The 12,662-nt window shown below is 37.8% G+C and overlaps 2 long non-coding RNA genes across 4 annotated transcripts in view; one reads left to right on the top strand and one right to left on the bottom strand.

Annotated features, from left to right (window-relative positions):
- Positions 1-12,312, top strand: part of LOC128928459 (uncharacterized) — a 178,979-nt gene extending 166,667 nt beyond the window's left edge. The window contains exon 6 of the long non-coding RNA XR_013523776.1: positions 12,155-12,312. This is a non-coding gene — a long non-coding RNA (uncharacterized LOC128928459). The remainder of the gene's footprint in view (positions 1-12,154) is intronic.
- LOC118143772 (uncharacterized) overlaps positions 1-12,662 on the bottom strand; it is a 34,656-nt gene that overhangs the window by 5,110 nt on the left and 16,884 nt on the right. For 2 of the 3 annotated variants that reach the window (XR_004728184.3, XR_013523780.1), the window contains exon 3: positions 535-788. This is a non-coding gene — a long non-coding RNA (uncharacterized LOC118143772). Of the gene's footprint in view, positions 1-534; positions 845-12,662 lie in introns of all 3 variants that reach the window. The other variant, XR_004728183.3, reaches the window with a different exon arrangement.

Here is a 12,662-nt window from a genome sequence, read left to right as displayed (position 1 = left end):
CCCAAGAATCAGGCAGCTTATCACCATCAGTCCAGTGAGGCTTCCAACATGTGAGAACAAAGGTAAACTCACAGTTTTGGTGGGTTTGTTCACTCCCAAGATCAGAAAAAGGGTTGAGCTGAGCATAGTGCTATAAACTGAGTCATGTTCCCTTAAATTCATATGTGGTAACTCTTATTTTCAATATGATATTTGGGATTTGCAGATGGGTATTTTGGGAGATAATCAGTTTTAGATGAGGTCAGGAGGGTGTCACCCTCATGGCAGAATTAGTGTCTCATAAGAAGAGACACCATAAAGCTTGTTTCTTCTCACTCTCCACCATGTGAGGACACAGGGAGAAAATGACTTTCTACAAGACAGGAAGAGAGCCCTCATCAGGGATTGAATCCTCTGGTACCTAGATCTTGGACTTTCAGCCCCCAGAATTGTCAGAAATAACTGTCGGTCGTTTAAGCCACCCATGCTTTGGTATTTTGTTATAGCAGCATGGGCAGAATAATACACATACCCACTGATTCTTCAAAGACTTACCAAGCGTATAAGGACCTCCCTAATGAGCAAACAGGTGGAGAATAACCAGGCATTATATTATTTTGACCTCTCTTCACAAGAAGAAAACTTTGGGGATGGAAAAGATGTACACGTTATTCAAATTAGTTTTCTTTTCTCTCTCTAGTTGTGAATCTCTTTGGGAGCAAGTAGTAGGTGGGTGAGGGAGCAATGATTCCACGGTTCAGTAATTCTGCTGCAGCTTCCCTCTTGGATGTTGGTTTGTGTGTTCTGCCCTGGAGAAAAGGGACCAGTTGGTAGATGAGAGAGGGTAGTGATATTTTTTGTCCTCCTGCAGAGAAGAAAGGAATGTGAGGAAGGCCTGGGACTCATAAGGTCTAGCTCTTTGATTTAGTACTGAGAGTTGAGGCCCAGAGAGGTGAGTTACAGTATGATGACCCAGGTTGTTCTCCCTGGTATCCCACTGCTAGAAGTCAAAGATGTGGACTCCAATTTTACATAACAGGCTCAGTCTTCAATGATTATCTTTTGAACTCTTTGAACCTGCCAGCTACAGGAGAAAAATTTACTAAGCATGAAATACATTTTGTTCTTTCCACTCTCGTGAGTTTATTACTGAGTGTCCCTTAGCCTTAATTAAAGAATTAATGTGCAGTTTTTGTGTTTGTCTGCAGATTTATATGTGAAAGCACTATCTATTGTTGGCTTAAAACTTGGCTGTATTTCCTAATCAAGCGTTAAGAAAGTTATTCATGTAATATATTCCAAGTTAAGTAGAAAAGAAGGAGAAACACGTTTATGCTTTCAGTTTTAAAAGTTTTGCAAATATCAACCGGATTTTGTGATCATTGCTTATCTCTGCAAAGTAGGCTGAGTTAGTTGAGAGTAGGGGCAGAGAGGAACTTATATTTTTGACTTTATAGACTTAGATCTAAATTTTCTTTGAGTTATGTTGTAGGTGATTTGTTCTTCGGGACCTTTAAAAGACAGGTTTGAATTACTCATTTACTCATCATTCTGTTTTATAAAGTTACTAGTTAAGAAAAGCACTCACCTAAGGAAACGTTTGGCTATGGGAACCAAACAAATCAGGATTTGACTTTCAATTCTGCCTCTTCCTATCTGTAAAAGGTCCTGCAAACATTTCAACTTCTTTGTGCTTCCTCTTTTTTTAAAATAAGGACTTGTGCTGATTAGAAATAACATAGGTATCAAGTTTGTTACAAAGCAGACATTAATAAAGTGCTGGCCACATGAGCAGGAGGGAGGTCCTTAACTGCCACATATGAAGGGTATTGGCTATCTCAGTTTGCCCATTGATTCCACTGTAATTGCTGCTAGCACCCTTTTTTTTCATTTTTACAACACTTGAATTGGATGATAGATTACATGGTTACCCTATCATAAGCCATGTTGACAAGTTTGAATTTTATGCCAAAACCTGTGGAGAGATCCTGAGAGAGAAGACTGTGTCCCAGAGGTCATATGGTTTCCAAAATTTTCACCAACTACAGAGGATGCCCACTTGAGTAGTTGAGTGGCATGTTTAAAGAATAGAGGATGGTGCAATCCTAGCAGTAAAAGAAGATAATCAAATGGTCTAAGGGAGCAGTGAGCAATGAATCTGGAGATGGAAGTAGACAGGTATAAAATGAGACCACTCTAGAAATGGGCTTTGAACAGATGCCTTCCTCTTTTCTATTGCTGGTTTGTTTGCCTTTTAAATTTCAGAACTGAGAAGTATAAAATTGTTTAAATATTACCAAGTTCATATTAAATTGGATTATCTAGCTAATATAGTGTTATTATTAGGGACTGGATCACTCACTTGGAAACCACCACCTGATACATTTCAGAGATAAACGTTTAGTAGATGTGCTACTTCTCCTATTTTTACTTGCTGGATGGAATACAAACATCAAAAGATCATATGGGGTGTAGATAAGAGGGCTGGATCATTCCCATGTGCCGAAAAAGACATGGAGGAACATCCCATGTAAAGATTTGCTTAGAGACAGTCTCAGGTGTGGACTTTAGCACATTGTTCTTTCAGAGTATGGAGTGTATCTGAAGTAGTGAATACCCTGTGTGCAAGACGAGCATACATTTATTCATGAAGGAGCAGAGAACCAGATTGGATTCCATTTTCTGTTCCAGTTGTTGTTAATCAGATAATGCATACATATTACCCAGGGAGCTTCTGAAAAGCATACATGCAGAAGCACTACACCAGACCTACTAACTTAGGTTGGATGGGTGGACGGCTAGTGAATCGTGAAAACTTTCCAGGTGAGTCTAATGTATACCCTGGGTTAAGACCTAATGTTCTGGGCCTGTAGTTCTTAAATATTTTCCATGAATGAAGTGGCCTCAAGGCTTGGCAAAATTCAAATTTCTTGGTCCTGTGTCCAGAGTTCCTGATTCAAAAATTTTAATTGGGGCATTTAACCCATTTACACTTAAGGTTATTATCTTAATAGTTGTTAGTACGAAATAGTCTTGATACCTTTTAATGTAAGTTCTATTATTTATTTCTTTTCCCAGATAGTCTTTAATATTCTTAACTGATGCAATTTCCATGTAAATGGTAAAATTACCCTGACAATTTTCCCAATGAAATCTGCTGGGATTTTGGTTGGTATTGCATTGAGTTTATAAATATATTTTAGGATAAAATAATTGAAAATTTTATAATTTTTAGTCTATGAATGTGTGACTTAATGTAATCAACCATTTATTTAGGTTTTATTTATTTTTATTTATTTATTTTTATTGCATTTTAGGTTTTTGGGTACATGTGCAGAACATGCAAGATAGTTGCATAGGTACACACGGGGCAGTGTGATTTGCTGTCTTCCGGTACCCCTTCACCCACATCTAGGATTTCTCCCCATGCTATCCCTCCCCAGCTCCCCCCACCACTGTCCCTCCCCTATTCCCTTCACTAGACCCCAGTGTGTAGTGCTCCCCTTCCTGTGTCCATGTGTTCTCATTGTTCATCACCCACCTATGAGTGAGAATATGCGGTATTTCATTTTCTGTTCTTGTGTCAGTTTGCTGAGAATGATGTTCTCCAGATTCATCCATGTCCCTACAAGGACACCAACGCATAGTTTTTGATGGCTGCATAATATTCCATGGTGTATATGTGCCACATTTTTCCAGTCCAGTCTATCATCGATGGGCATTTGGGTTGGTTCCAGGTCTTTGCTATTGTAAACAGTGCTGCAATGAACATTCGTGTGCACGTGTCCTTATAGTAGAATGATTTATAGTCCTTTGGATATGTACCCAGTAATGGGATTGCTGGGTCAAATGGAATTTCTATTTCTAGGTCCTTGAGATCTCGCCACACTGTCTTCCACAATGATTGAACTAATTTACACTCCCACAGTAGTGTAAAAGTGTTCCTATTTCTCCACATCCTCTCCAGCATCTGCTGTCTCCAGTTTTTTCATGATCGCCATTCTAACTGGCATGAGATGGTATCTCAATGTGGTTTTGATTTGCATCTCTCTAATGACCAGTGATGATGAGCATTTTTTCATATGTTTGTTGGCCTCATGTATGTCTTCTTTTGTAAAGTGTCTGTTCATATCCTTTGCCCATTTTTGGATGGGCTTGTTTGTTTTTTTCTTGTAAATCTGTTTGAGTTCTTTGTAAATTCTGGATATCAGCCCTTTGTCAGATGGGTAAACTGCAAAAATTTTTTCCCATTCTGTTGGTTGCCGATTCACTCTAGTTACTGTTTCTTTTGCCGTGCAGAAGCTGTGGAGTTTGATTAGGTCCCATTTGTCTATCTTGGCTTTTGTTGCCAATGCTTTTGGTGGTTTGGTCATGAAGTCCTTGTCTACTCCTATGTCCTAAATGGTTTTGCCTAGATTTTCTTCTAGGGTTTTTATGGTGCCAGGTCTTATGTTTCAGTCTTTAATCCATCTGGAGTTAATTTTAGTGTAAGGTATCAGGAAGGGGTCCAGTTTCTGCTTTCTGCACGTGGCTAGCCAGTTTTCCCAACACCATTTATTAAACAGGGTATCCTTTCCCCATTGCTTGTTTTTGTCAGGTTTATCAAATATTGTATGGTTGTTGATATGTTGTGTTGCCTCTGATGCCTCTGTTCTGTTCCATTGGTCTATATCTCTGTTTTGATACCAGTACCATGCTGTTTTGATTACTGTAGCCTTGTAGTATAGTTTGAAGTCTGGTAGTGTGATGCCTCCTGCTGTGTTTTTTTGCTTTGAATTGACTTGGCTATGCGGGTTGTCTTTTGGTTCCATATGAAATTCAAGGTGTTTTTTTCCAGTTCTGTGAAGAAAGTCAATGGTAGCTTGATGGGGATAGCATGAGTCTGTAAATTACTTTGGGCAGTATGGCCATTTTGACAATATTGATCCTTCCTAACCAGGAACATTGAATGTTTCTCCATCTGTTTGTGTCCTCTCTTATTTCATTGAGCAGTGGTTTGTAGTTTTCCTTCAAGAGGTCCCTTATGTTTCTTGTAAGTTGTATTCCTAGGTATTTTATTCTCTTTGTAGCAATTGTGAATGGCAGTTCATTCTTGATTTGGCTTTCTTTAAGTCTGTTATTGGTGTATAGGAATGCTTGTGATTTTTGCACATTGATTTTATATCCTGAGACTTTGCTGAAGTTGCTTATCAGTTTCACGAGTTTGTGGGCTGAGATGATGGGACCTTCTAGATATACTATCATGTCATCTGCAAATAGAGACAATTTGGCTTCCTCCTTTCCTATTTGAATACTTTTTATTTCCTTTTCTTGCCTGATTGCTTTGGCTAGAACTTCCAGTACTATATTGAATAGGAGTGGTGAGAGAGGGCATCCTTGTCTAGTGCCAGATTTCAAAGGGAATGCTTCCAGTTTTTGCCCATTCAGTATGATATTGGCTGTTGGTTTGTCATAAATAGCTTTTATTATTTTGAGATATGTTCCATCAATACCGAGTTTATTGAGGGTTTTTAGCATAAAGGGCTGTTGAATTTTGTCAAAGGCTTTCTCTGCATCAATTGAGATAATCATGTGGTTTTCGTTTTTGGTTCTGTTTATGTGGTGAATTACGTTGATAGACTTGCGTATGTTGAACCAGCCTTGCCTCCCTGGGATGAATCCTACTTGATCATGATGGATAAGCTTTTTGATGTGCTGTTGCAATTGGCTTGCCAATATTTTATTGAAGATTTTTGCATCTATGTTCATCATGGATATTGGCCTGAAGTTTCCTTTTCTTCTTGAGTCTCTGCCGGGTTTTGGTATCAGGATGATGTTGGTCTCATAAAATGATTTGGGAGGGATTCCCTCTTTTTGGATTATTTGGAATAGTTTCAGAAGGATGGTACCAGCTACTCTGGTAGTGTCTGGTAGAATTTGGCTGTGAACCCATCTGGACCTGAGCTTTTTTTGTGTGTGTGGTAGGCTCTTAATTGCTGCCTCAACTTCAGACCTTGCTATTGGTCTATTCAAGTTTTGGCTTCCTCCTGGTTTAGGCTTGGGGGGACGCAAGTGTCCAGGAATTTATCCATTTCTTCCAGGTTTACTAGTTTATGGCATAGAGTTGTTTGTATTAACCTGTGATGATAGTTTGAATTTCTGTGGAATCTGTGGTGATTTCCCCTTTATCGTTTTTTATTGCATTTATTTGGTTATTCTCTCTTTTCTTTTTTATCAGATTGGGCTAGTGGTCAGTCTATTTTGTTGATCTTTTCAAAAAACCAGTGGTTGGATTTATTGATTTTTTGAAGGGTTTTTCGTGTCTCTATCTCCTTCAGTTCTGCTCTGATCTTAGTTATTTCTTGTCTTCTGCTAGGTTTTGAGTTTTTTTCATGTTGCTCCTCTAGCTCTTTCAATTTTGACGATAGGGTGTCAATTTTGGATCTCTCCACTCTTCTCATGTGGGCACTTATAGCTATATATTTTCCTCTAGAGACTGCTTTAAATGTGTCCCAGAGATTCTGGTATGTTGTGTCTTCATTCTCGTTGGTTTCGAAGAACTTTTTTATTTCTGCATTCATTTCATTGTTTATCCAGTCAACCTTCAAGAGCCAGTTGTTCAGTTTCCATAAAGCTGTGCGGTTCTGAGTTAGTTTCTGAATTCTGAATTCTAACTTGATTGCACTGTGGTCTAGGGAGACTGTTTGTTATGATTTCAGTTGTTTTGCATTTTCTGAGGAGTGCTTTACTTCCAATTATGTGGTCAATTTTAGAGTAGGTGTGATATGGTGCTGAGAAGAATGTATATTCTGTGGATTTGGGGTGGAGAGTTCCGTAAATGTCTATCAGGTTTGCTTGTTCTAGGTCTGAGTTTAATCCCTGAATATCCTTGTTAATTTTCTGTCAGGTTGATCTGTCTAATATTGACAGTGGAGTGTTAAAGTCTCCCACTATTATTATAGTCTAAGTCTATTTGTAAGTCGTTAAGAACTTGCCTTATATATCTGGTGCTCCTGTATTGGGTCCATATATATTTAGGATCGTTAGCTCTTCTTGTTGTATCTATCCTTTTACCATTATGTAATGACCTTCTTTGTCTCTTTTGATCTTTGTTGCTTTAAAGTCTATTTTATCAGAGACAAGAATTGCAACCCCTGCTTTTTTTTGCTCTCCATTTGCTTGGTAAATCTTCCTCCATTTATTTATTTTGAGCCTTTGTGTATCCTTGCATGTGAGATGGGTTTCCTGTATACAGCACACCAATGGGTTTTGTTTTTTTTATCCAATTTGCCAGTCTGTGTCTTTTGATTGGTGCATTTATCCCATTTACATTTAGGGTTAATATTGTTATGCATGAATTTGATACTGCCATTTTGATGCTAGCTGGCTGTTTTGCCTGTTAGTTGATGCAGATTCTTCATTTTGTTGATGCTCTTTAGCATTTGGTATGTTTTTGGAATGGCTGGTACTGGTTGCTCCTTTCTATGTGTAGGGCCTCTTTCAGGATCTCTTGTAAAGCAGGCCTGGTGGTGACAAAATCTCTGAGTACTTGCTTGTTCACAAAGGATTTTATTTTTCCTTCACTTATGAAGCTCAGTTTGGCTGGATATGAAATTCTGGGTTGGAAGTTCTTTTCTTTAAGGATGTTGAATATTGGTCCCCACTCTCTTCTGGCTTGTAGGGTTTCTGCCAAGAGATCTGCTGTGAGTCTGATGGGCTTCCCTTTGTGGGTGACCCGACCTTTCTCTCTGGCTGCCCTTAGCATTTTCTCCTTCATTTCAACCCTGGTGAATCTGACGATTATGTGCCTTGGGGTTGCTCTTCTTGCGGAATATCTTTGTGGTGTTCTCTGTATTTCCTGGACTTGAATATTGGCCTGCCTTGCTATGTTGGGGAAATTTTCCTGGATAATATCCTGAAGAGTATTTTCCAGCTTGGATTCATTCTCTTCATCACATTCAGGTACACCTATCAGACATAGATTAGGTCTCTTCACGTAGTCCCACATTTCTTGGAGACTTTGTTTATTCCTTTTTGTGCTTTTTTCTGTAATCTTCGACTTCTGATATCCTTTCTTCTGCTTGGTCAATTTGGCTGTTGAAACTCGTGCATGCTTCACGAAGTTCTCGTGTTATGTTTTTCGGCTCCTTTAATTCATTCATATTCCTCTCTAAGTTGTCCATTCTTGTTATAATTTCCTGAAATCTTTTTTCAAATATTTTTTCAAGGTTCTTAGTTTCTTTGCAACAATTTAGAACATGTTCTTTTAGCTCATGGAAGTTTCTTATTATCCACCTTCTGAAGTCTGATTCTGTCATTTCATCACAGTCATTCTTCGTCCAGCTTTGTGCCCTTGCTGTTGAGGAGTTTTGGTCCTTTGTAGGAGGCGAGGTGTTCCGGTTTTGGGTGTTTTCCTCCTTTTTGTGCTGGCTTCTTCCCATCTTTGTGGATTTATCCACCTGTCGTCTGTGTAGTTGCTGGTTTTCTGATTGGGTGTCTGAGTGGATGTCCAGGTTGTTGATGGTGAAGTATTTCTGTTCTTTAGTTTTCCTTCTAACAGTCTGGCCCCACTTCTGTAGGACTGCTGAGGTCAACTCCAGGCCCTGCTTTCCTGGGGAACTTCTGTAGCAGCTGCAGAACCGTGAGGGTTGCTACCAGATTCTTCTTCTGCTATCTTTGTCCCTGAATGATGCCTGCCAAATGTCAGTCTGATCAGTCCTTTGTGAGGTGACTCTTTGCATATACAGGGGTGAGGGAGCTGCTTGAGGAGAAAGTCTGTACTTTATAGGAGCTCTAGTGCTGAGCTGTGAGCTCCGTTGTTCATTCAGGGCTGCTAGGCAGGCACGTTTAAGTCTGCTGCAGCAGAACTCATAAAGCCCCTTATTTTTCCTCAGGTGCTCTGTCCCAGGGAGTTAGGGCTTTATTTATGAGTATCCATTGCACTGTCCTGCCCAGCAAGGAGGCTGTCTAATCACTGCTTGCCTGCAGTGGCTATGCTGAGCTGCTGTGGGCTCCACCCTGTTACTGTGGGCTCTGCCCTATTGCTTTATGTAATTCCCTGTAGTCTTTTTTATATGGGTGTGGTTAGAGCTGCCATGGTGATGATGGCCCGCCTCTGTAGTGGTGGATTCTCTCTGTTATGGCGGGTTGCCTCGGCAATGGCGGGTTGCCTCAGCAATGGCAGGTTGCATCAGCAATGGAAGTGTACCTCTGTAGGGGTTGAGTGCCTTGGTAATGGCAGTTGCCCCTCTCCTTCCGAGCTGCACCATCCTGGGTTGAGCTGTGCTTGCCGGGAAACTCTCAACCCCGAGTGTTTCCAATTGCTGTTTTGTTTGTTTCTGTGGGGTTGGGATCTGCCAAGCATGATCACCTGGTTTCCTGCCTCAGAGCCCTTTTTTTCTTTTTTAAGTTGAATGGTTGACTCTCTCCCAGGTGTTCCAGTCACCTGCTGAAAGGGTGCCAGGATCTGTATGATTTCCCATGCAGTGACCCACTGCACCGGCTGGAATCACATTGCTGCCTGGGAATCTCCTGGCCTGGCTTTCTGTTTAAGTCCCGTTTAATCAGATGGATGCGCTAATCTGCCTTCTGAAATCTCCAATTGCCGGTTTAACAGGGCAATAGAACCAGTGTAATTTTTTTTACAGAGTGCCGCTGCACTGCGGCCCCGGCCCAAACAGCCACGCCGGCCCAAACAGCTGTGCTGGCGGCCCATGCAGCTCCTACCCCTGGGAACCTCCTGGTCTGTGTGTGATAAAGATCCATCTGGAAATGTGGCGTCCACTCACCATCTGCAGATTCACTGAGAGCTGCAATCCTGAGTTGGTCCTGCAGCACCATCTTCTCTCAGTTCTCTATTTAGGTTTTAAAAGTTTATCAATAATGTTTTGTAGTTTTCCCTGAAGATGTATTGATTAGATTTGTTAATAAACATTTGATGTAATTATTATTTTAGATTTTTAACTTTTTAATTTTCCATTTGTTAGGTGCTAGTTCATAGAAACAATTTTTAATGGTGACTTTGTCTTTCTTTGACCTAGCATTTCTGATTAAATTATTTAACTGTAATAGTTTGTCAGTTGAGATTTTTTTTATGTACAAAAATCTCATTGTCTGCAAATAATCACATTTTTATTTTCTTCTCTCCAGCTAAATATTTTATTATCTTATTTTTTGCCTTATAACACTGGCTTGGGTATCCAGCACAAGGTTAAGTGGAAGTCATGATAATGCGATTTAGCAATTTAGATGTATATTTAGATGTATATTGCTTAATTTCTAAATATTTGATTTTTTTTCAACTTTATGTTATTGATTTCTAGCTTAAGATTTCTATGTTAAATAAATGCACATTTTACCATTTCAATTTTTTAAAATTTCTTGATTTGTTCAATGATAAAACAACAAGATTAAACAAAATTAAACAAATGTGTCCTAAGTTCTGTGAGATTTTGGAACAGATTGCCTCTCCAGCTCTTGAATGAAATATTACAGCTAATTAGGTTATATTTAGCAATTAAGTTGTTTAAATATTCTAATCCTTGCTTTTTTTAAACCTGTTTTTTTCTGTTAATGAAAGGGATGTGCAAGTATCTGCAGCTATGACTATAGATTTGTCAATTGCTCCTCTTCGTTCTGTCATTTTCTGTTAATTTTTTTCCCTAGAAGTATAACTTTTTATTAATACATATATATTGCCTTTTTTGCTTATGAGTCACATAGCATATAGGTTTTTTCACCTACTGACTTTTAATTTTTTATATTCTTATATTTAAGATGTGTCTCCTGTTAAAAGCACATAGTTTTTTTTTAATATAGAATAGTATAGTCCTTTAAGTGAAATATTTAGTCTACTTATTTTAATAAAATTACTAATATAATTGTGTTGAAATCTATACTGTATTTTTATTTGTCTTGCCAGTTCTTTGTTTTTCTTGATTTCTTTAAACATTTTTAGATATTTAAATTTTTTTGACTTTTTCTCTTCTGTTAGCATGTAGTTTACATGCTTTTGTCCTTCTTTCAATGGTTGGCCTAGAGATCACAAGATGTTTAACTTATCAGGTCCATCTTAATCATGTGTTATAACCAACTCCTAAAACAAAGGCATTCGAAATCTTCAATTATATTTCCTATCTTCTTTATGCCATTGTTGTCATGTATTTTTATCCTAAGTGTATTTTAGACTTTCCAAATCATAATTATGATTGTTTATTCAGTCAATAGTCATTCAAATTGACCAATGTGTTTTTTTTCTGTCCTCTTTATTTGTTCTTACATTGTTGTATTCCTGTTTGAAACCATTATTTTTTCTTCCTTAAAAACTCTCTTTAGTATTCTTGCTAGTGATAAATTATTAGGTTTCTGAAAACATATTCATTTTGATGTTTATTTTTGATGTATAGTTTTACAGAGTGTTCTTCAAGTATCTGTCTATTATAATCAGAATTGTTTTGTTTCTCTTGAAGAGCTAAGCTGCTAGTGTTACTCTTTCAATATGAATTTTATATTTTATTTTGGCCTTAAAAGGCAGCCCTATAATTTAATATTAGTTAATTTGAGTCTATATTTTGACTGGAAAAAATGGTGCTTTTGCTTTTACAGTCCTACATAGAGTTTACTGAGCCATAAGTCTCACTAAACTATGAATGGTATTTTGATTCAGTAGGTCTGGTTTTAATTCTTACTCTACTTAACTAGTTATGTGGCTATATGCAAATAAAGACTTTTATTTTCTTATGTGTAAATGAAATTATTGGACTAGATGAAAAGACCTCATTTTCTTTAAACTATTTATGGTTCTATGGTTCTATGATTCTAGTTAAGATTGTCTGAGCAAGAGAAGAAAGAATGGAAAGAAAAATTTTTTATGTTATTATATATATGTCCTATGTGTAGGTCCATGCAATCCTAAAATATCTTGGTTTTATTTAACTGTCCTCAGAGTATATAAGATGGTTGGTATCAAATGATATATGATATGGTTTGGCTGTGTTCCCACCTAATCTCATCTTGAATTGTAGCTCCCATAATTCCCATGTATTGTGGGATCACCCTGGTGGGAGATAATTGAATCAGGGGGGAGGTTTCTCTTAAATGGTTCTTATGATAGTGAATAAGTCTCACAAGATCTGATGGTTTTATAAGGGGTTCCCCGGTTCACTTGGCTCTTATTCTCTCATCTGCTGTTATGTAGGACATGCCTTTCACCTTCCACCACGATTGTGAGGCTTCCCAAGCCACAAGGAACTGTGAGTCCATTAAACCTCTTTTTCTTTATAAATTACCCAGTCTTGGATATATCTTTACTGGCAGCATGAAAACAGGCTAATACAGTGTGTGTGTGTGTGTGTGTGTGTGTGTATAAAATACATATATACATATATGTATATATATAATACAGTATGTATACATATTATATGTATATACATACATATACATACACAAAATATATATTATTATATTTTGTAATGTTTGTATGTATTTTTATAAGTTCATTGAAAGAATCACAGGTTAATTTAATAGTTAAAACTTTTTGCACTTTGGAAAATGACTTTCCCTATTAACATTGAATGGAGTTAGCAAAGAAAGTCACATATAAACTATTTACTTAATACTTTCCTTTTGTTAGGTTTTTCCAGACTGCCATGCTTTCAAATAAACATAGGTTGTAGTGTCAGGAGGATCTGGATTTAAATTCTAGC

This window comes from Callithrix jacchus, chromosome 11, assembly GCF_049354715.1.
Source record: "Callithrix jacchus isolate 240 chromosome 11, calJac240_pri, whole genome shotgun sequence".
NCBI lineage: Eukaryota > Metazoa > Chordata > Mammalia > Primates > Cebidae > Callithrix > Callithrix jacchus.
The sequence above is the reverse complement of the archived record's forward strand: the minus strand, read 5'-3'. Positions and strand labels throughout refer to the sequence as shown.